The following is a 24144-nucleotide window of genomic DNA, read 5'->3' as shown; positions in this document are numbered from 1 at the left end:
TACCATGTGCTGCTTCTTCACTCTGTAGCAGGACTGCTTTCATGTAACTAGTCCTGAGGAAAGGCATGCTTTCCCCAAGATGTTTTATCATCTGCCTGTTTTTCATTAGTAGCTTAGCAGATGGAACAGTTTGATTCCCTGATTATGATGATATATATACATATATATATTATATAGATATTTTGAAACATTCCCCAGTTATATATGTTCCTTAAATATATGTGGAGAAAGAGAATGACAGAAGTTCGCAACGTTCCCCATTTTCTCCTAACCACCTACTACACACTGCAGCCCTGTAACATGGCTCCATTCACTGAAATTTAGTCAGCAATTGAGATCTAGCCAAAAGCAGCATGTGGGCAGAGGAAGCATATCTCTCATCATTCAGTTCAGCTCACCTGCTATTTTTAATTCATAAATATAAATAATTCTGTTTAAAAGCAGTTACCCTACTTTGGGCTTCTCTGTTCCTATTGGGAAGTTGTTCGTATGAATTTTCTTCCAACTTCCTGGCTAAATACATTGTAACCTGTCCTTACATATGCAGGTATTACCAGCACTGTTGAAAACAGAATTTTATCAATTATTCCTTGCTAGACTTTAATCCTCTTGTGTAGAATTTAATCCCTCATGTGGCTGTAGGCAGCACAGTTCTTCCATGCCTTTAGCGAGGCTGAAAGAGCAATAGATATTTTAGCGTCTTCTCAAGAGCTATGGCAAAGAAAAAACTTCTTTTTCTCTCATCTTTGGTGAGAGAAGGTGCTCTCTGTCAGCACATACACCCCGTTCTGTCCCAACCACTCACAACCATTCCAGCTGGGAATTCCCAAGCAACCCTCAGGCTGCTCCTGGCTGCTGCCTCAGCAGCCTTCATGCCCTGCATGCCAGTAGCCATCAAGGAGCTCAGGGCCACCACCATCAGGTTTCTGCCCTGGACTCCCTGCTCATTACAGCCTAGCTCTGCCTACTAATCTCTTCATGGCTACTTAGGCTTCTAGCACCTCTGTTTTTGTCAGGATGTTTCCGAGAATGGAAGTTTACTTCACAGCCCACATCTAAAGAAATCTCTCCCCTTTCATCATGCTCTCAGCTTTATGTGCCAGCTGCTGCTAATCATCCTCTTTAGAATCACAGAATAGAATCATAGAATGGCTTGGGTTGGAAGGGACCTTGAAGATCATCTAGGTCCAATCTCCCTGCCATAAGCAGGGATGCCATCCACTGGATCACATTCCCCAGGGCCTCATCCTTTAGTCACCATTAGTGATAATAAGTTGGAATGGATGATTTTCCCTGGACCATTGCAGGATGTTGTTGAAGTTCTCTCACTTCACATACTAATTGGACCCACTTTCTCAAGTTGCTTCTCTAATAGGAAGTGCTACTTCCCCTTATGTACTTGAGAGTAGAAGTTACACAGACATGTGTCGTGGTTCCACTTGGGTGGGCAGCTGAGCTCCACCACAGCCACTCTCTCACTCCCCCTCCTCAAAGAGGAATGGGGAGAAAATATATGAAAAGGGCTCAAGGGTTGAGATAAGGACGAGAAAATCACGCAATAATTATTGTAACGGGCAAAACAGACTCTGCATAGGGAGATAGTAAGATTTATTGCTCATTACTAACAAGCTAGAGAAGTGAGAAACAAAGGAAAGAAACCAAAAGCACCTTCCCCCCATTCACCCTCTTCCACCTCCTCCCCCCGAGCGGCACAGGGGAACGGGGGAATGGGGGTTATGGTCAGTCTACAGCACTACTTCTCTGCCGCTCCTTCTCGGTCACTCTCGTCCCCTGTGCTGTGGGGTCCCTCCCACGGGATGCAGTCCTTGATGAACTGATCCGGCATGGGCTTCCCACAGGCAGCAGCTCTTCAAGAGCTGCTCCAGGCCTTGGTCCGTACCACGGGGTCCATCTCTCAGGAGAAAACTGCTCCAACCTTGCTCCCCTATGGGAAGCAGCTCCTGCCAGGTCACCTGCTCCTGCGTGGTCTCCTCTCCATGGGCTACAAGTCTGGCCCAGAATCTGTGGTCTTCCACAGGCAGCAGCCTCCATCAGTGCAGGGCCACCTGCTCCACCATGGTCTCCTCCACGGGCTGCAGCATGGAAACCTGCTCCACCGTGGCACTCCATGGGCTGCAGGGGGACATCCTGCTTCACCATGGTCCTCACCACAGGCCACAGGGGACTTCTGCTCCGGCGCCTGGAGCACCTCTCCCCCTCCTTCTACACTGATCTTGGTGCCTGTGAGGCTGTTCCTTACTCCTCTCACTCTCCCGGCTGCTGTGTGGTGCAGCGTTTTTTTCCCTGTCTTAAATATGTTCTCACAGAGGCGCAAAACAACATCACTTATTGGCTCAGCTCTGGTCAGCAGTGAGGTCCTTCCCAAACATGGGGCAGCTTCTAGATCTTTCTCACAGAAACCACCCCTATGGCCCCCTGCTACCAAAACCTTGCCACATAAACCCACTACAACATGTAAATAATTACAGCCTCTCTCACAGACAAATACTTTCTACCCATTCTACCTATCAAAATCACCCACTTCCTCACCTACGGATATATATTATTAGGCTCTTTATAGTAAAGTTGATGCAGGATCACTGTAGTAGACAATAATCCTGCTCCTGAAAAAAACTCAATAGCCTATAACAACATACAATAGGTGCGATGAATTCAATAAACATACTAAATGGGGAGAGAAAAAAAATAAAAATAAAATAAAAAGTAAAAAAAAAAAAAAAAAAAAAACAGAACAAAACAAAACAAAACAAAACAAACAAACAAACAAAAAAAAAGGTTAAAGATAAATAAGCTCTTTTATAACTAAAAAAAAAAAAAAAAATCATGCCATTACTCATTTCGTATATATATTTACCTAAATGGATATCAAATTGAAGCAGCTCTCAATCAATTCTGGATTTAACTTTCAACTTAAAGTTGAAAAGAGGCCAAGAGGCCAACCTGAAGTAAAATACTCCGGTATTCAAGGAGGACGACTTTCAAATACAACAATCTTCACATTATATACCACCGAGAATGCCGTTCTATGCTGTTACTACAGTTCTGTTTCAGAAAATAAATAAATAAATAAATAAATAAAATTAGATCTTAGTCTGATTCAGACACAAATTATGGCGTTCCTATATTAAACCCTGATTTAAGTTAATTAGAAAGGTTGTTAAAAGTTCAGAACAACTTTGATCAAACTTGCTTCATTAACATTTGTTCCACTACAGAGAAAAAAAAAAAAAAAAAAAAAAAAAAGAAGCTCTTTTTAATTACTGCATACATCGAATGATCAAATTGTCAAAATTATCAAATTGTCTGCCTCACTCAGTATACACTGATTTTGGGGGAGATTTTAACTACAATATCTATTATGCCAAAGACAGGAACCATTTAGAATCTCATCTGTAAAATAATTGTCCTCTCTTACACATTTATGATTTAACTGATGTAGTAGAGGATATTTAATCCATAAAATAGGCAATATACATGACTCAGTGCAAATGCTAACCTTCCTTACAACAAGACAAGATAGGTTTTACACTTCTCAGAATCATTTGAATCTATTAGAAAATGAACTATATTTATTCAAATAGCTTTTTTCTTCCTGATCAGAGTTTAGTTTTCCTAATTTTGTTTTCTTATAACTATTAACACATCTGAGAGTTTTATGAAATGTATTTTCAAAACTCCTACTCTATCTGAAATAAATATGAAAGCCTTCAGACAGAAATAATGTGTTTTCAAGATCCCAATATATATTTAAAAATCAATTCCATTTAACCTGTTTTTATCTACATTTGCCTAAAGCTATTTTACACCATTCTGATATGAAAGTCAAGCCTGTGGGGCATATAAAATAAATGAGAATTCAAGGCCATGCATAAATGTTTTGCTGAATCAAGACTTATTAGACCATTACATTAATATCATCAAACTGTAATAATGCCTTTAACAAACTCATCCCTGTTGCTTTCAGATATCTGTGCTTAAATTTCTAACATTACAAGGCCTTGTCTTTGAAAAATGACAAGAAATTAGATTTTTACAGTCATGATAAATCATATAAATTGATAATACAGCGATCAGATTTTTTAAATAAAACAAGAAGCAAATAAGTAAGAACATTCACCCTTTTAACAGGTGATCTCAGAAACTTGCTAGCACCTTCTTAGACTTTAAAAGATGTGAAAGGATGACTGCAGTCTGCTAGTTTTTCCAAATATAGCACAAAGATTATATTGTAAACTTGGTCTGGTTCACTAATAGAGAATGGACTCTTTCAGACACACTGAGGGACTGTTTGGTACTTCTGTTAAACCACAAAGTAACATATTTTGTTTTATAATTTCACAATGCTGTACAGTAAAGACTGACAGAAAAGTTTCTGCTCTTAGCTGGGAGCACACTTATTGAATCTGAGAGACATGGATAAATGTATATAAGTGAATTGTAAACAATTTTAAGAACAAATATGTATCAGTGAAAAAGGCAACTGGATATATGAGAAAAGTCGTTCTCTATAGAGACTGAAAATGAATAATGATATTGTAGGAAACTCTGGTAAGGCACTTACAGGAAAATTCTATCTGCAGAACTAACTTCACACACTTGTAACTGCATATAAATGCAAGCACATAAACTTGTGTACATACATACTCACAAAACCACGCACTGTATATCAGATGTAAATAAAAATTGGGATCTTTTTCCTTTTTTATATTTTTTTTCTTTTTCTTTTTTTTTCTTTTTCCTTTTCATTTTTTCCTTTTCTTTTCTTTTTTTTTTTTTTCATTTTTCTTTTTCTTTTCAGTGAGGCTTGCTATAACAAAGAAAATGGGCAATCTAGATGAAAGCAGATTAAACACTTTCTGTGAATTTTTTTCTCTTACAATGAGTATTACTAATTACTAAAGTATTATTTAAAGTAATTTTAATTGTCTTTAACTAAAAAAATAAACATTTTATATGCATTAAAAAAGTATTTCAGATAAAGCTGTTTTATTCCAAACTGTTTTTGAAGGTATATATTTTGGGATAGGTTTATATTTGGTCCTCAATATTATTTTGTACAATGTACAATATGATGGATGCAGGTAGGTACAACATGTCCATTTTACAGTGTTGCTCTCTCAAAATATGAATTTCTTTTGCCTGCACTGTAATTTTACATCTATTTGCAATTTATTTTTGACCCCTTTGAGTATAACTTCCCTTTCATTTTGAAAAAAATATATATTGATGTTTCCTTTTTTCACTAGTTTATTTTTTTCCCCACATTAGTGATCACAAGTCACGTTAAATCTACATTATATATTTAGCATGCAGAATAAACTGCTTTCGAACACTGGAATTACACAAAAGTGATGTCTACATAGGGATTAAGTAACATACTAGAAGTAATGTTATGTATTAACCCAGATACAGTTCTTGCTCTTAATGACATAAAGTCTGTTTCTCATGTGCAAGTAATTATTGCAAGCATGTCTCATAAGTCAATTTTATTGCAGGAAGACATGTAAAAAAAAAAAAAAGGTTATTTTGTTTGTTTGTTTGTTTGTTTGTTTTGTTTTGTTTTGGAGGGGAGGGTGAAGGCCAAACATAAGCAAGCAAACAAATAAACAAAAAACACTTCTGAAAACATGAGAGCATTATTTTTCTACTCTTTCCTAACATAGGCTCTAGTGCCACCTGGAAAAGAGTGACAGAGTAAGAGGGTTAGCAGACATTTTTTTTTTGGTGGTGTGTTGGGTCTGTCTGAGCTGGAGTCACCTTTTCCCTGCAGCAGCCCACACAGTGCTGTGCTCTGCACTCGTAGCTGGAACAGCACTGATATCACTCCAGTGTTGTGTCTATTGCTGCGTAGTGCTGGCACAGCATCAGGACTCCTTCCAAGCCCCCAAGAGCCAGCAGGCTGGGGGTGGGCAAGTGATGGGGAGGGGACATTGCCAGGGCAGCTGACCTAAACCAACCAAAGGGATATTCCATAACACCTGATGTCACACTCAGCAATAAAAGGGGGGGTTCTCGTGGGGGAGGGGGCTGTTCCTCCTGAACAACCACTACGCGTTTTGAGGCCCTGCTTCCCAGGACGTGGCTGAACATCGCTCGTTGATGGGAAGTAGAGAATTTTTTTTTTTTTCCCTCTCTCTGTGCTTCCACGTGGACTTAATGTTTCTTTTGTTTCTTTCTTTTTTTTTTTTTTTTTTCTTTCCCATTCCCTTTCCCTTTAATTAAACCTTTCTCATCTCAAACTTCGAGTTCTCTGTGTTGTATTTTCTCCCCCTTCCTCTTTGAGGAGAAGGGGAGTAAGAGAGCGGTTGTGGTGGAGCTCGGCTGCCCATCTGAGTAAAACCACCACTGGTGGTGAAGAACTATTGGATTGTATCAAGTCATCTTGCCTAACTGTTTTCCAGGATGATCTTTCCAGATACATCTTGCATGAATAGAAGGTTTCTTTATTGTAATAAAAGGGAACACAAGAAGAAGATAGAACTATTGTCTATGAAAATGAGGGCTGAAATATTTTCTTGAAATAAGTTACGCAAGGTGATGGAGTCTCATTAGACACATTCTACAGTATCCCCCACAGAGCTACATCTTCTTGATCAAAGATAAAAACATTTCAAAATAATGTAATTTGATGTAGATTTGTCTTTTAGAACTAGAAAAGACTTTTGATCTTCTATGCTTTATCTTGCTTTAATTCCAGCAGTTTCAGGTTAGTTTTCAATTTATGATAGAAATGCAGGGAAAGGGACATTTCAATTTTTATATTGCTACATTAGTAAAAGCATAAAATATTGTTTCACTGATTAGAGAATGGCATTCTACTTCCATCATAATATTTATGAGTTTTTATACTGGTTTTCAATGGAATTTAATGGAGAAAGATCAAGTCCCTAAAAGACCAAAAATAAAGCATCTCTTTGTCAGTAAATCTTTATTTATTGTTTACAGAAGCCTCATAAAAACAGGCAAGGAAACCATGTGCTTTTTTCATTCCTTGCTTCCATCTGCACTTCTAGTTCTTGTGGGATTTTAGGTATTAGAGCAAGAGCCCAAAGCCAAAGCCAAAAAAAAAAAAAAAAAGATCTGTCTGGAAACATTCCATAGGGAATTATTTCCCAATGTGAATATTGTTGAAACAGTCAACCCCGAAGTTTTTGCAAGAAAATTTATTTACAACAAAAGCAATGGCAAAACAAGCAAATATGCTGCAAGGAATGTATGGGGAAAGTTGTAAAACAAAACAGTAGGTGTTGAAAATCAATGTGAATTATGTGAATTCTTATAGATAGGAGAATTCATGAAGGAATTATGACAAAGCATAATGTTTTTGTGCATATAACCTAAATTCTGGGGAAAGAAAAAAAAAAAAAAAAAAAAAAAAAAGCAGGCAACTAGCACCATTTGATACTCTCCACAAAAAAAGAGAGTGAGGCAAAGGTTTAAGGGTCAATATGGTAAAGAGAGGGGTACACTCCAAAGAATCTCCAAGATGGGCTAGAGAAAAGAGAGGGACATTCTGAAATAATCTTCCCTCCTTGCTAACTTCACTTCCATTATATCTGCACTAACTCACTAACACAAGGCTCTTTTTTTGCTTTCCTGAGATAATCTTCTAGATGTGAGCAAAGACCTGATTTTTTATATGAAACTCAGATCAGTGGATTTCAACTGAAACATGCACATGGTTTGAGTGACCACCCTTTATTTCATCCTGACCTTTGTTTGTAGAGGCTAAAGACCACTTCTCATCAATTCTCCTTTTTGACATCACTTTATTTAAAAGAGGGTAACAGCTCAAACTTGGCCTAATAATAGTATTGATAATTTAGCTTACAGAATTTTTTGAAAATATATAAATCTCACCTGCAGACAACACCTGTTTGCAAACCTTCTATTGCTGTTTCTGTTAGACATATTTCTTGTTTTTTGGTGGGGCTCAGGGAGAAAAAGAAAAGCTATTCTTCAAAGTTTAACATATAATTTGTAAATAGCCTATATTGCTTGCATTTCATCTTCCTCTTTCATAACTCTTCTGTATTTGCGTTCAAAGGCAAGTCTTCAATGTCTTACTAGGAGTGAGGTTTTCTCTTAAAATATCAATGAGGGAAAAACACATATTCCGAGGAAAGGCACCGTTAATATTACTTCACTTTTCATATAACAATATAATGAAACCATTTGTTAATAATATTAAAATGAGAGCAATCAAACCCAATGATGACTGAAAATAGCCTAAAGCAGAGATCAAATATTGATTTAGTGGAAAGTTATATGCGCTTTATTATTAAGACTTGTCATAGCTGGAAATACTTACTTCTTTGGTAACTGCCAGGACAGGAAAAACATGAACAAAAAACTCTTTGGGAAAATGAAACATGAAAAAATAACAAAAACACTGAATTTCTTCCTATACTGATGAGTAACTTGAATAAAATATTTATTCACAGAATCACAGAATTATCTAGGTTGGAAAAGACCTCAAGATCATTGAGTCCAACCTCTGACCTAACACTAACAAGTCCTCCACTAAACCACATCACTAAGCTCTACATCTAAATGTCTTTTAAAGACATCCAGGGATGGTGACTCCACCACTTCCCTGGGCAACCCGTTCCAATGCCTCACAATCCTCTCAGTAAAGAAGTTCTTCCTAATATCCAACGTAAAACTCCCCTGGTGCAACTTTAGCCCATTCCCCCTCATCCTGTCACCAAGCACGTGGGAGAATAGACTAACCCCCACCTCGCTACAGCCTCCTTTAAGGTACATACAGAGAGTGATAAGGTCGCCCCTGAGCCTCCTCTTCTCCAGGCTGAACAATCCCAGCTCCCTCAGACGCGCTTCGTAAGACTTGTTCTCCAGACCCCTCACCAGCTTTGTCGCCCTTCTCTGGACTCGCTCAAGCACCTCGATGTCCTTCTTGTAGCGAGGGGCCCAAGACTGAACACAGTACTCGAGGTGAGGCTTCACCAGAGCCAAATACAGGGGGACAATCACTTTCCTAGACCTGCTGGCCACACTGCTTCTTATACAAGCCAGAATGCTGTTGGCCTTCTTGGCCACCTGAGCACACTGCTGGCTCATATTCTGCCAATTATCAACCAATACCCCCAGGTCCTTCTCTGCCAGGCAGCTTTCCAACCACTCATCTCCCAGCGTGTACCTCAGCTTGGGGTTATTGCACCCCAGGTGCAGGACCTGGCACTTGGCCTTGTTGAACTTCATACAGTTGACCTCAGCCCATCGGTCCAGCCTATCCAGATCCTCCTGCAGGGCCTTCCTACCCTCAAGCAGATCGACACAAGCACCTAACTTGGTGTTATCTGCAAACTTACTGAGGTTGCACTTGATCCCCTCATCCAGATCATCAATAAAGATATTAAACTGGCCCCAGTACTGAGCCCTGGGGAACGCTACTAGTGACCGTCCTCCAACTGGATTTGACTTCATTCACCACAACTCTTTGGGCCTAGCTATCCATCCAGTCTTTAACCCAACGAACCGTATGCCAGTCCAAGTCACGAGCAGACAGTTTCTTGAGGAGAATGCTGTGGGAAACGATGTCAAAAAACTTACTGAAGTCAAGGTAGACCACATCCACAGCCTTTCCCTCATCCACCAAGGGTATCACTTTGTCATAGAAGGAGATCAGGTTTGTCAAGCAGGACCTGCCTTTCATAAACCCATGCTGACTGGGCCTGATCACCTGGTTGCCCTGTAAGTGACACTCAATCTGCTCCATGTGCTTCCCTGGGACTGAGGTCAAACTGACAGTGTTGCGTTAAGGGGTATAGCTGATTAACCATTATGGGCCCAGTCAGATTCAGGGTACTGAACCAGTCAGATACACCAATAACGCGTTAGCCGTCTGGGGTCCAGTCAGATATTCACCAATAACGGATTAACCGTCTGGGGTCCAGTCGGATTCACCAATAACGCATTAATCGTCTAGGGTACAGTTGGATTCACCAATAACTAATTAACTGTCTGGGGTCTGGTCGGATAATCACCAATAACATGTTAACCATCTGGGGTCTGGTTGGATTCAGAACACTGAACTATCACAGTCACGGATTCACTAATAACGTATAACCACCCTTACCCTAATTGCACTTAATGAGAGCTATAACAATGCCATCAAGTGTGATTTATTACAGCAACAGATAACCAGGTTCTTTGGATTGCCGGCGATAGTGACTGTCTGCAAAAGCAATCTGGCATGCATGAAATACACTGGTGTTACAGGTGCGCAGCCTAGAAGTAAATGCATTAAAAGGATCAAAGACTCTAGAGAGATTTATAACCAAGTGTTCAAATCTCACCCAAAGGTGTCCCAATGGGGGGGGGAGGAAAGAGAGGCTCAGCCTGTCGACTGATCCCAGGAGTCAGGAGGTCCTAAGGATGTTGTATTCCCTCAGGATGGTATCTCCCCTGATGGAGGTATGTTCCCTAACATCCCCTCTCTCTTAGGCCAATTTATATTATTTTCTATCTTTTAGGTGGAGCTTGAGTGACTCTAGTCAAGCATATCTTAGTTATGATTGGTGAAAAGTTCTCCTGTCTCCGTTTAAAGTAATAGGCTCTGAGAAATTCAGAGCGCATGCTCAGTGAGGGGTGGTCGCACCTTGGAGGCAGGTAGCTTTTGGGATGGAGGTGTGTTTTGGTATTATAATGATATTATAATGAGCAAAAAGTACACTAGGGTACAGCATTTGTCAAAACATGACAGGTCCTTGGCTCAGGGTGGCAAAAATTGCAGCTTATTGGTCTCGGTGTGCACAAGAACAATAGAGTCCCCACCTGGTTACAGAGCCTAGCTGTGGTGTCTCCACTCCACTGTATGCTCAGTACTGTTCCTTAGGGCTAGCACACCAAGTTTCCGCAGCACGATAGCATCTAAGGTTGGAAGCCTAGGGAACGCTCAGGTAATGCAGCTATGCCCTGCCCTGAAAGCCTCTTCAATGCTGAACATTTTCCTTAAAATGTGAATGTTAATTTTATTTCCCTAGTTACCTCAGGCAATTACACCACAGACAGGCCTATCGTTTCCCGGGTCTACCCTCCAGCCCTTCTTGTAGATGGGCATCACGTTTGCTAGCCGCCAGTCGACTGGGACCATCCCCGATAGCCAGGACTGTTGATAAATGATGGTAAGTGGCTTGGCCAGCTCCTCCACCAGTTCTCTCAGTATCCTCAGGTGGATCCCATCTGGCCCTGAGTACTTGCGTACATCCAAGTGCTGTAGCAGGTCGCCAAGCATTTCCTCATGGATAGTGAGGGCCACATTCTGCTCCCTATCCCCTTCCACCAGTTCAGGGTTCTGGGTATCCAGAGAGCAATTGGTTTTGCCGCTAAAGACTGAGGCAAAGGAGGCATTAAGCACCTCAAACTTTTCCTCATCTTTTGTAACTAAGTTCCCCCCCTGCATCTAGTAAAGGCTGGAGATTCTTCTTAGTCCTCTGTTTTGACCTGATGTATTTGTAAAAATATTTTTTATTGTCTTTAACGGCAGTAGCCAGATTGAGCTTCAGATGAGCTTTGGCCTTTCTAATTTTGTCCTTGCACTGCCTCGCAACATCCTTATAGTCCTTCCGAGTGGCCCACCCTCTTTTCCAAATATTGTAAACCCTCTTTTTTCTCCTAAGCTCAAACCACAATTCTCTCTTCAACCAGGCCGATCTTCTTCCCTGCTGGCTTGTCTTTGGCCATGTGGGGACAGACCGCTCCTGCGCCATTAAGATTTTCTTTCTTGAATAGCGCCCAACCTTCCTGGACTCCTCTGCCCTTCAGAACCGCCTCCCAAGGGACTCTACCAACCAGTGTCCTGAACAGTTCAAAGCCAGCCCTCCTGAAGTCCAATACATTGGTTTTACTGGTCCCCTTCCTGGCTTCTCTAAGAATGGAGAACTCTACCATTTCATGGTCACTTTGCCCAAGACAGTTTCCAACCACCACATCTCCCACCAGTCCTTCTCTGTTTGTAAAGAGAAGGTCTAGTGGGGCCCCTCCCCTGGTAGGCTCATGTAGTGGGTTTACGTGGCAAGGTTTTGGTAGCAGGGGGACGTAGGGGTGGTTTCTGTGAGAAGGATCTAGAAGCTGCCCCATGTTTGGGAAGGACCTCACTGCTGACCAGAGCTGAGCCAATAAGTGATGTTGTTTTGCGCCTCTGTGAGAACATATTTAAGACAGGGAAAAAAACGCTGCACCACACAGCAGCCGGGAGAGTGAGAGGAGTGAGGAACAGCCTTGCAGGCGCCAAGATCAGTGAAGAAGGAGGGGGAGAGGTGTTCCAGGTGCCGGAGCAGAAGTCCCCTGTGGCCTGTAGTGAGGACCATGGTGAAGCAGGATGTCCCCCTGCAGCCCATGGAGTACCACAGTGGAGCAGGTTTCCATGCTGCAGCCCGTGAAGGAGACCACGGTGAAGCAGGTGGCCCTGCACTGATGGAGGCTGCTGCCTGTGGAAGACCCCTGCCGGAGCAGATTCCTGGCCAGACCTGTAGCCCGTGGAGAGGAGACCACGCAGGAGCAGATGACCTAACAGGAGCTGCTGCCCGTGGGGGACCAAGGTTGGAGCAGTTTTCTCCTGAGAGATGGACCCCATGATACGGACCCATATCTGGAGCAGTTCTGGAAGAGCTGCTGCCTGTGGGAAGCCCACGCCGGATCAGTTCAAGGACTGTATCCCATGGGAGGGAACCCCCAGCACAGGGGACGAGAGTGACCAAGAAGGAGCGGCAGAGAAGTAGTGCTGTAGACTGACCATAACCCCCATTTCCCCATTCCCCTGCACCACTTGGGGGGAGGGAGGAGGTGGAAGAGGGTGAATGGGGGGGAAGGTGCTTTTGGTTTCTTTCCTTTGTTTCTCACTTCTCTAGCTTGTTAGTAATGAGCAATAAATCTTACTATCTCCCTATGCAGAGCCTGTTTTGCCGTTACAATAATTACTGCGTGATCTTCTTGTCCTTATCTCAACCTTTGAGCCCTGTTCATTGTATTTTCTCCCCATTCCTCTTTGAGTAGGGGGAGTGAGAGAGCAGCTGTGGTGGAGCTTGGCTGCCCACTCAAGCGGAACCACCACAGCTCACTAACCAGCTGGGTCAGGAAGCTATCTTCCATGCTCTCCAGAAACCAGAAACCTTAGACTGCTTTCTCTGGGCTGTGTTGTGCTTCCAGGATATATCTGGGAAGTTGAAGTCCCCCACAAGAACAAGTGCTGACGATTTTGCAACTTTTGTTAGCTGCCTGTAGAACTCCTCATCAGTCTCCTCATCCTGGTTTGGCGGTCTATAACAGACCCCCACCAGGATGCTTGCCTTGTTGGCCTTCCCACTGATCATAGCCCATAGGGACCCAACGTTATCATTCCCAGCCTTAAGTTCCGCAACATCAAAAATCTCAAAAATCTAACATTTAAAAGTCCCTTTCCCAAAGGCAAGCTTGGATTTCTCAGTTGATCTTCATTACAGCAAGCTTGGCAGAAGATCTGTTTGTACTGGCAGATTAATTACTCTTTCTTTGTAACTTTTGTTTGATATAGGATGGAACAACTTATTCTTTGTCATCATATCATTGTCAACACTAGAGTTTTATAGAAAGGTAATCCTGCTTTTATAGTGAGACAATTTTAAATTGAAAACTGTGTTTCTGCACTACAAAGTTTCATGTACAATCCTACACCCCAGAGAAGATGTGAGTGATCATTCAGAAGAGAACTAGATTATAACGGCTTTACTTTTTTACAATTTATATGATGTCTGAATAGTGGTTCTTTTCCTGTTGTTTTGTTTTGTTTCGTTTTGTTTGTTTTGGTCAGTTGGTTTAGTCTGGGACTTTTGTAGTACTTTTTCTTCTTTTTTTTTTTTTTTTTTTTTTTTTAACTTATGAGAATCTCTCATAGGTAAGAATTCCACAGGGAAAAAAAAATCATATGAAGGAAAAGAGAATTTATGTTACTTTTTTCTTTTCATATTTTTATTCATATATATGTTCTTCTCCATTACTGTTATAAGTAAAGACCATACTATTTCCAATTCTACATTATATATGTTATTATTTTGTATATATCCATCCAAGTTCCCCTTATTGCACTTCTGCGTAAGGTATACATGGCAGATTACAGTGTCTTTCTTTACATCAACTTTTCCAAAGTACTCATGGGAAATTACTGTTGGCTATTTCCAACAACAGTAATTTCTGCCACAATCTTATAGACTTCTTTAGTGAAAAATGTTGTTCACAAATTTTACTAAGATAGAAATGAACAACTATGTTTCCAAAACAGTTTCCATCAGCTCTTTAATTAAAACTAAACTCTATAATCCTTTTGGTTTATTAAATGGCACTGTGTTTTAATATCTTCCTACAGCATATACACTCAGTCATTTTCTAGAGAAACTGAATAGAAATATGAACACAGAGGAGCTATTTACATACTGTGCGTTAAATATTGAACACATTCTTATTTACATTGTCAGTTTGATTAAACTGCATCTGTCATTTGTCTACTAGACAGAAAATCCTAGTATCCTAACTTGAAAAATATGTTCATCATAAGTGGACAAATAGTGTTTCTTCCCAAATCATTTAAAGTCAGGTTGTTACAGAGCCCAATGCTGATGAAGTGAATGTTTGTAATCATCCTCAGATGTCTGTTCTTTTTTGGGAAGGATGTTGTTAAATGTTTTTTCCATTTAAAAAAAAAAAGGCAGTTTTATATTCTGCTGAGGAAATAAAATTGATGGGCTCTCTGGCAGCCTGTATCTAAAGAGTTGAAGAAATAGGGACAGCAGCAGTAGACTGATTTCAAAATGTATGTTAAATACTAATTTGTGTCAGGATATTTTATCTCCCTCTTCTCCTGCTCCACATAATCTTTTTTTCACAGCATGCTCACACAGCTGAAGATAATAATTAAGCTACTGTGCATTGTCTGTCACTGGCACACATTAGAAAAATGTGAAATAAGACTGAAGAATAGCCAAAATTAACTTTTAGAAACTTAGTTTTGAATTAATTTTGTGCTAATTTAGGTCTCTTAAAGGGTGTTGTTTTCTTGAGGCAGAGAACGGTATTTTTTCCACTACAAAGGATTCAGAAGTTTTGATTTTTTTTTTCCATATTGAAAAAGGAATATTATTTTTCATTCTTTTTTTTGTGAAAAGGAAATCTGATATTAAAAATATTTTTAACTTACTCCATTTCGATCTTTTTGCTAAAAAGTTCTTTCTGATACGTTGAAATAGAGACAGAGACCCTGATCTGAAAAGTTTACCAGTTTTTATCCTCAGAACATTTTAAGATTGTACTATTTTTAGCTCAAGCAAACTTCTCCAAGATGCAGAGGTTAGAAGACTTGGGATTCCCAGTTAAGCTGTTTTTATTTTATTTTATTTGTTTGGGGATTTGTCTATTTGTTTGTTTTTTAGTTCCCTGGAAAAAAAAAATAAAAATAAAATAAAATAAAAAAATCCCAGAATAATAAACCATGGAAATTCAGGGAAGAAAAGAACAAAATCTGTTTGAGAAGAAATACAATAGGATAATTGGTTCATTGGTCAGCGTCCAAGAAGGGTCCAACATGTACCTTTAGACTAGGACTTTGGTGGGACATCAACATCTATCTGGTGAAGAGGAGCATTGTCCTTCCTTGAATGCTGTAGGCAAGCTAAAAGCTTTGACACTATTTCTGATGGTGATCAGTGTGACCCTGGGATGTCCCTACACACATCCCAGTACACAGAACACTTTGTCATGTGCATCTCAGTATTGAAAGGCCATAGCCAAGATTCTCTGCAGTAATACATCATTTTCATAGGGTTTGTTTTGAATTACATTTGAAATTCAGCTGTCTATAAAAAAAAGATATTTCAACAAATTAAAATTTAAGTGAAAAGTTATTTTTCTAATTTTCTCTGTGTCTTTTTTCCATCTTTCCATTTTAAGTTACAATATTGTTGTAGTTTACTGCTAGGTCTGTTTAAATAATTTTTACTTCATACTGCACAAAAATGAAGTCAACAAATTCCATTATTGATGTAGTCATTCCAGTATTTGAGTACCTCCATGTATTGAACACCACTGTATATTTAAAGTATATCTGTAAGGAAGGAATCCACTTTTGATTTCACAGACAAAAAAAAAAGGGGGGGGGGGGGCACAAAAGATAACATGCCCATGCTCATATAGATCTTACTGATACTGTGAATTAATTCAGACTCAGAAGAAATCTTAACTATTGCTTATCTAAAAACCTCACCAGTAAGCCATCCTCACTTTAGAAATCTACAGAAAAATCTAGGATTAATGCCACAGTGCTCTGAGTGTTCAGAAACTCTGGCTTACATTTTCAAATGCCTTATGTAGTTTGGGCATGGCTTCCCATGTTTGGAAAAATAAATAAGTAAAGTTCTATGACCACTTCAGTACATGATACATTGTTCTGTAAAGTCATTTTACAATCCCTCAATACCAGAAGGAAAGGTTGATATCAAAATTTCTAAAATGAAACAAGTCTTTAAAAGTAAAAGTTTGAAACTTAGCTTGGCATTGTTTGTGCTCTTCCTGGTTTTGAGGTTGACAGACATTTACTTATGCTTGGTACTTAGTACTAAAGTAGGCAGGGTGAGGAGGAAGAGCAAATGGTTTAGGCTGTCCTGGAGTATTGTGAAGCAGTGGGTATTGACAGTAATTTATGCTGTTATAATACCAACTACTGAAAGGTTTATCTGGGCCTTGATTTTAATGAGATGCTTTTACTGAAGAATCTTCTTTTGTTTCTCCCTTTCTCTTCATAGATCATTTATAAGTACTACAGATAATCACCAAACAAGATGCCAAAATCATTGTGTTTATTGTTTCATAATTATATACCAAAGCTAAACTCATGGTTAGAGATTGCAATACTCTGTTATCAGCACAACAAAACAGAGGAAAGAAATTTATAGCATTCATGATGTTACAAATTGCCTACACATGAAAGAAAGTAGAAATAGCTTATAGTAGGACTAGCTATTAAGTACAGAGCTATTCTTTCTAGCTAGATTCTCATACAGTGCTATCCAACATCATTCAAAGTCAGCACCCAGTAATGCATTAGTCAACTTCACACTTGTCGTATGTTCATACTCCTCTCTTCTGAGAAAGAAAAGTATGAGCAGTGCATGTTTTGTTTCTGTATTTTAATTGCCTAAGGAAAAGAATCTGCAATAGATACAAAAACATGTGAATTCATCTTTCTCCAACTGTTCTTGGAAAATAAACTAGTATATTTATACAATACAGGACAGTCTTAGCAACGGGTACATGGATGGTGTCTTACCACGCATCATGCAGTGCCTCAATTTATTGATGACCTAAACTTCAGTGCCCTTGGAAAACTTCTGTTCCTAGCAAATGGCGAATCAGAAATACTCTCAAAACAAATCTGTTGCAGATTAACTCAATTATCTAAAGCTTCTAGGAACTTGGGGATTTGCAATGAAGTATTTTCTAAAGCTGAAAAACAAGAACTAAGAAAAATTGAACACATCTTCCAATCTGACCAATAGAAAAGTCTTTATCATTGTCATAACCATACATGTGTATGGTTAGCAAGAACTTTAAAATAATATACATTCCTGGTTGACACAGTGATTTGTTGTTTATCATAATGAATAAAATTCCCAAGGTCAAATTCTGGTTCTCTGAAGTCAGGGAGAGTTTTTATATTTAATTTAATAATAATAAGCATTCCCCTCTAGTCTCTGCATCATTCCATTCAATGTCTACGCCATTTCAACTGAATTTAGCAATAGGAGTTTTCCCATTTCCTTAAGAAACAAACAAACAAACAAAAAAAAGTACTGATATCAAGTAAATTCCAAAGTATCTATGCTGCATGTTTACCTTGTTTAAGTCTGGAAGTCTTGCACTGTAATTTGTCTCTCTCTAAACATCCAACGGTGTCCAGAGAACCAGTCTGCTCGAGCTGAAGCTCCATCTTATGCACAATGTCAACACACTATGGAACACCTTACCAACTAAAATCAGTTCCATGGATGTGGATCACACCTGGAGTGGAGAAGGTAAATAAGGAATTGTGTATCCCTTACTTATAAAGTAATTACAAGCAGTATAAGACAAAGAGAAAAGAAAGGGCATTCTTATGGTCATCCTCAATTTAACAGGTACCTATCACTTGATATAATACAATCAGCTTGGGGGGGGAAGGGGTATTTATTTTGGTAGTTGTGTCTTTTTTGTTTTGTTTTGTTTTGTTTTGTTTTCCCATGTAAACCCTAGAATTACCATGCTGTGTAATCTGTGTCTCAATAACTATCTTCCCCCAAAAGTATTGGTACCCCCCAAAAGTCCAAAAAGTACTGCAATATCAGTTTATTGTGCTCTGACAACTTCTGTGAAATTGTGGCTAAATAGCTGCAAATAAAAGTGGTTTGGAAAAAAATAAAATAAAATCTAAAACTTAGGAGAGCAGAGGCAAGGAAAGGTATTAGGAAAAGTATTTTAAATAAACATTTTGTTTTTGTTTTTGTTTTTTGAAATAAACATTTCGTTTTAATATATCATACTATAACCTACATTTATTGAAAATGATGGGGCAGAGAAGCAGGTTAACCTACAAGAAAATACTGATAACCAGTAGTTTGGGGAATGTTGTGTTGAGTCAATTGGACCATTGGGCCAGAATTTTCTGTATTGTGGAGAGGAGTAATGTAGTGGTTATCTCTTCCACTTAATAATATCTAGTGGGGGAAAAAAAAAAAAAAAAAAAAAAAAAGGAGTTTGGGAATAACTGCATTTGCTAAATTGTCTTCTATCACACACACTAATTCTCACTGTATTTATCCAATGGTCATGACCAATCTTTGAGAACGACAAAGACCATTAATCTAATAACCATAACAATTCATTACCATAATTAAGAAGAGTATTTAATATGTCAACATCTACATTTCCTAATAGATCTAATTAACATAGTATTTTTCATTCCTTGGAAATTTACAATATCTCTACAGCATGAAGTAGTTGACCTACCCACAAGATGAAAGATCTCCTGATGTTATTTTTTTGAATAGTCACAAAAGTAACCTTAATAATCTGTTCCATCTCTCACTACCCATCCATTAGTATTACTCAACTCCTCTGTTTTATACCACTTTCTTCTGGAAAAATGGGGAAGACATGAGTACTGTAGTCTACAGAGTAGCTCTTATCAACCAGGATTTGTACATTTCATGGAAATCTGTCATACTCTTCCTTCTAAATATCAGATGGCATAGTCTTAACCTGATCATTATAATTTTTCCTATGTAGTATCCCAGTGAAAAAAAACAGTTTATCATATCTCATTGATCCACACACCCAACTCTCACTAATCATGAGGATCCTCCATGAACATTTTTTCCTATGATTAAGATTTAACTTCTGTCCTGATATTTGTGAATACCAATACATACCAATATACGTGTATTATGTTCGTGTGTTTATATACTTTATGTAACCACTGAAAAGTTAAGAACAGGCACCAGAATAAATCTCTAGGTCTGTAAAATCCAAAGCAAAAGTTATTTATTTATTTTAAACAAGTGAGTTATTTTAAACAATCTCCTGATTTTGAAACTGAAACACTGAGTGAAGTATATTGAACTCTGAATATGTCTGCACTGTCCTGCTCTTGAAGTGGGAGAACACTTCCAAAATCCTGTGCTACCAAAAAGCCTAGTCTGCACCTGCCTTACTCCAAAACCTGACCATATTTTTGTTTCAACTCTTTGGGCTGATTATCATCTGTAAATGAAAGGTGTTTATAATAACAATAAAATAAAATAAAATAAAATAAAATAAAATAAAATAAAATAAAATAAAATAAAATAAAATAAAATAAAATAAAATAAAATAAATAAAATAAAATAAAATAAAATAAAATAATAATAATAATAATAATAATAATACGCTTTGCATTTCTATAGTGCTGCCCATCTGGTGATCTCAAAATGCAGCAAAACATTAATTAAGCCTCGGGAGATTTTGGAGAAAAATTAAGCTAATTATATTTCCTTAGAAATGAACATTTCCTTTATTTCACAGTCAGATTTGGATGAGTCTGCTTGGGCTAATATTCTAGGAATTTTTTTTCCTTCATCCCTTTCTTGGTTAAGCTCTTTTCAATCTATATAAATGCATCAGTTAATATAAAAATGCATAAGAGAAACATTAACATGAGAAGGAGAAAATCAGTTTTCTTTCAAAAAAAATGGGACTTCCAAACTGCCTCCTTCACAACACCAGCTTTATTGACTCCATCTAAGTACTTTTAATTTTACAGATTAGAAACACATCTGACGTTCATCTTTGTAATCTATTGAAAGATTTTATGCATTCACAGAACTCAAGAAGAAAATTGAGAAAGTCACAAAACTCACATAAGCCATGGTAACCCACATTTCACCCAGAAGGTTTATGCCAGAAGAAGCCCATCTAAAGCAAGGGTTCTATGCCCATTTAATTCTGCAATCTGTTAAAATTTAAATTCTCTTTTTTTTTTTTTTAAGTGAAATTGTAGTTATTAGGAAATATTACTTAAATGTCTTAGAAACTTTTACAAAATGATTAACTGCCTGTAAAGGGATGATTAAATCAGGGCTGATATAGAAGTCCTAGCAAAATACACAGTTTAAATGTCATATCCATAGGGGAAGAAACAAGATCAAAATGCCTGGAATTGTTAAACTCCCCATCAAATACTGTCTCTGTCCAGAAAATAAGGTCTTCTCAAGTACAGTGATCAAAATATTGACACCCATTGGTTAAGTATCAATGACTTCCAAGTGTCATACAATCATTCTATTTAAATAAGAATCACTGGTAAATGTTTAAAATTTAGAACAGAGACAAATAAAAGCATGGATATTTCGGGGAAGAGAAGAGATTACAACAGGTGTTTATTACCTTTATTTTTGTATGCCTGAGGTTGTTTGTATAAAATGAACGCTGTGTTGCCCCTCAGCTTGCCTACTTATTAGTTTGTCCTGCTTTAGAATTATTTAATAGAGATAGACATATGGGGATAGTTTGTCTAAAAGATAACCACAGGGATGGTGGGGTCTACAAATTTTGAAGAAGATAATGAACAAGATCTAAGAAAAAAAATGGGAATGTAGTAAGTGAGGTGCCTGGGGCACCTCATTGGGATTTCATTGGAAATATCAATATGTAAATGGAGGGATCCACTTCAGACCCAGGATCTCTTATCCATGTGTGTATGGACTCATTTGGTTTCTTCCTGCCTATCTCTCCAGCCGGTCCAGGTCTCACTGAATGGCAGCACGGCCTTCTGGAGTGTCAGCCACTCCTCCCAGCTTTGTGTCATCGGCGTACTTGCTGAAGGCAGACACTATTCCCTCATCAAGATCATCGATGAAGATGTTGAACAAGACCAGACCCAGCATTGACCCCTGGGGAACACCGCTAGTCACAGGCCTCCAGCCAGACTGCTCCTCTGATCACCTCCCTCTGAACTCAGCCAGTCAGCCAGTTCTCAACCTACCTTGCCATCCACTCAGCTATCCCACACTTTCTCTGCTTTGCTAGTAGGATGTCGTGGGAGACAGTATTGAAAGCCTTGCTAAAGTCAAGGTAGATGACATCCACTGCTCTCCCCCCATCTACCCAGCTGGTGATGCCATAATAGAAGGCAACGAGGTTGGTCGAGCACAACTTCCCCTTAGTGAATCCATGCTGACTACTCGTCATAACCTTCTTCTCTTCCAATTGCTTGGAAATGGCATCCAGAACAAGCTGCTCCAATACCTTTCCAGGGACAGAGGTGAGACTGACTGGTCTGTAGTTTCCCAGATACTCCTTCCTGCACTTCTTGAAGACTGGAGTGACATTGGCTATCCTCCAGTCTTCAGGCACCTCACCCATTCTTCAGGACCTTTCAAAGATGATAGAGAGCGGTTCGGCGATCACATCTGCTAGCTCCCTTAGCACACATAGATGCATCCCATCAGGACCCATGGATTTGTGTGCTTTGAGCCCACTCAGATGCTCCTGAACCACTCCCACGTCCACCAGGAGTGAGCCCTCCATTTCCCAGACCCTTTGTCCTATTGCCAGGGGCAAGGAGTCCCAGGGCAGTGTCCTTGAAGCAAAGACTGAAGCAAAGAAAGCATTCAGTATCTCTGCCTTCTCAGTGTCTCCCGTGACCAGGGCACCCCTCTCATTCAGCAAGGGACCCACATTATCCCTAGTCTTCCTCTTGCTGTTTACATACTTGAGAAAGCCCTTCTTATTATCCTTTATCTCTTTCGCAAGCCTCATCTCTAGGTGGGCTTTAGCCTTCCTCATTGCGTTTATGATTCATTCAGATCTTTTTCTTCATTTACATGTACAGAACCAGCTGTGTTCTTTCTTTGTGTCCTTTGCCCTCTGTAAATGTGCATCATGCACACTTCATAATCTACTCTATGTCTTTGTCTAAAGCCTCTGCTCATCTCATCAGATCTTGCTGCAGGAAAGAGGCTAGAACTTGTCTTTGCATATCTGAACCTAGTCACAGATTTTCTTCTTCATCCAGGCTGACCTGTTTATGTCTGCTTTTCTTTCCAGTCAGCCATCCTCATCCATAAGTCACTGCAGCTTTCCCAATCATGTCCTAGCCTAGTGGAACAGAGATCTGTCATGGGCCTGTTGTTCTCTTGTTTTCCTAATGAATGACTGGTGAGATATCTGAACTGTACCTGGATAATCATCTGAGCTCTCCCACACAGAAAACACTGCAATATATGCATTCTATAGCCTGTCAGTCAGTTGAGGTAACAGCTCTCCCAAAAATTTGTTGCACCAGGTGTGTGATAAGAGCAGAGATAAATCTCAGCAGAAAATTTCCACTAGAAATGCCATAGGTGTGTGATATGCCACTGCTTCCCCAGAATAATATGAAAGACTCAAAAGCAAACAAACAAACAAACAAGAAAAACTTTGAGATCCTTTTAGTATTCATTTAAGTAATAACTCATAGGAAAGAGGGATGATGCAAACGCATGAATTTCAAATGGATTACTAGATTCATTCTAACTTAAAGCACAGTGGATCTACTGCAGACAAGATACAAGAAAGGGAGAGAAGGAGAGACAAAATTTGATAAAGTCCTTCTCTCTTTGAACTACTGATAGTTTAACAGCAGAATGAATTTTCAAGGCAACTTCTGTGAACAAGGATTTGAAACTGCCTTTTTCTTATGAGAGCTGATGTTCTCTAGCAGCTGAAGTGGACTATTTGATCTACTGAATCCTCTGAATGTCATCATCACTCCTTCCCCTCTTTACAGTCCCATGCTAGGGATAATTGAAGGTCATGGGGAATGTACAAAATTCTGTAATTATCAAGTAACCAATTTCAATATACAGGAATTATTTTAAAAATACCTAGAATTTGCTGAAAATAAAAGAAAAGGCAGCTATTGCACGTGTTGTGTTTTTTTTTTTTTTTTCTGTTAATTTTTCTATATGAAGGCAAATACTGACATGCAATATTGTCATTCTATGAGTCAAATGCACAAAAATATATCATGTATTTAGAGATCTCTATCCTGTTTCTAAGTCCTCCCTGACAAGAAAAAGTATGGTAATTGGAAGACTGATGACTGTCACATCCTTATTGCAAAGTCATTTTAGCCTACTAAAGAAGCTTTTACTAAAATATTCAAGTGAGTATGTTGTCTTAATCTCAACTATCTTCTCATATGAAGAAGTTCATATCTTCTCATATATTCTCATGTGAGAAGATAGTTGAGATTAAGACAACATATGCAACGATGAAGAGGAAGAAGCAAAATAAAGTCAATCCTTGGAGGAATGGGTGAAAGAAGGACATTTTGAGTTCCTATTTCTTTCTGTTTTCACTTTTCCCACTTCCTGCATTTGAAAAAAACTTGTAGTCCATGGATCTGAGAAATGTATACCTCAGAAAGCCAAATGCAAATTTTTTAGACAATGTGTCAGAGATTTTTGTGAACATCTTTTTTACAATTCTCTATGTACTTCTGTTAATTAGTAATTAATCAAATCAAATTAATCCAATATTTGTTTTAAATTTTTATTTTTCTTGCATTCATCAGCAGTAAAT

Source organism: Aythya marila (genome assembly GCF_965140915.1).
Source record: "Aythya marila genome assembly, chromosome: 2".
In the NCBI taxonomy this organism is placed as follows: domain Eukaryota; kingdom Metazoa; phylum Chordata; class Aves; order Anseriformes; family Anatidae; genus Aythya; species Aythya marila.
Note: the sequence above shows the minus strand (reverse complement) of the source record.